Source organism: Fukomys damarensis, unplaced genomic scaffold (assembly GCF_012274545.1).
Source record: "Fukomys damarensis isolate Sample0158 unplaced genomic scaffold, DMR_v1.0_HiC HiC_scaffold_39, whole genome shotgun sequence".
In the NCBI taxonomy this organism is placed as follows: Eukaryota; Metazoa; Chordata; class Mammalia; order Rodentia; family Bathyergidae; genus Fukomys; species Fukomys damarensis.
This window is the reverse complement of record NW_022900951.1, coordinates 11,856,445-11,856,659: the sequence shown is the minus strand read 5'-3', so window position 1 is coordinate 11,856,659 and position 215 is coordinate 11,856,445. Positions and strand designations below refer to the sequence as shown.

At 70.7% G+C, this 215-nt stretch overlaps 1 protein-coding gene across 1 annotated transcript in view; it reads left to right on the top strand.

Annotated features, from left to right (window-relative positions):
* Nucleotides 1–215, top strand: part of Pir (pirin) — a 96,544-nt gene continuing 96,329 nt past the window's right edge. The window contains exon 1 of the mRNA XM_010645177.2: nt 1–85. The gene's annotated coding sequence lies outside the window, so the exon portion shown is untranslated. The remainder of the gene's footprint in view (nt 86–215) is intronic.

Below are 215 nucleotides of genomic sequence, written 5' to 3'. Positions count from 1 at the left end.
CTGGCCTGGGCGGAGCGCCAGGCCAAAGGACTTTAGAGCTGAGCCGGGAGAGGCGCAGGGCGGGGCGACAGGATCCGAGCCTAGGGTAAATAGGGTGTCGCCCCTGCCCAGCACCCCAGTCGTCCCCCACCCCCAAGACCCAGGGACTCCCGCCTCGCTGAGGCCGGCGCAGAGAAGCGCTGAGTCACTGTGAGGCGCTGGGGCCCTGCGAGCCC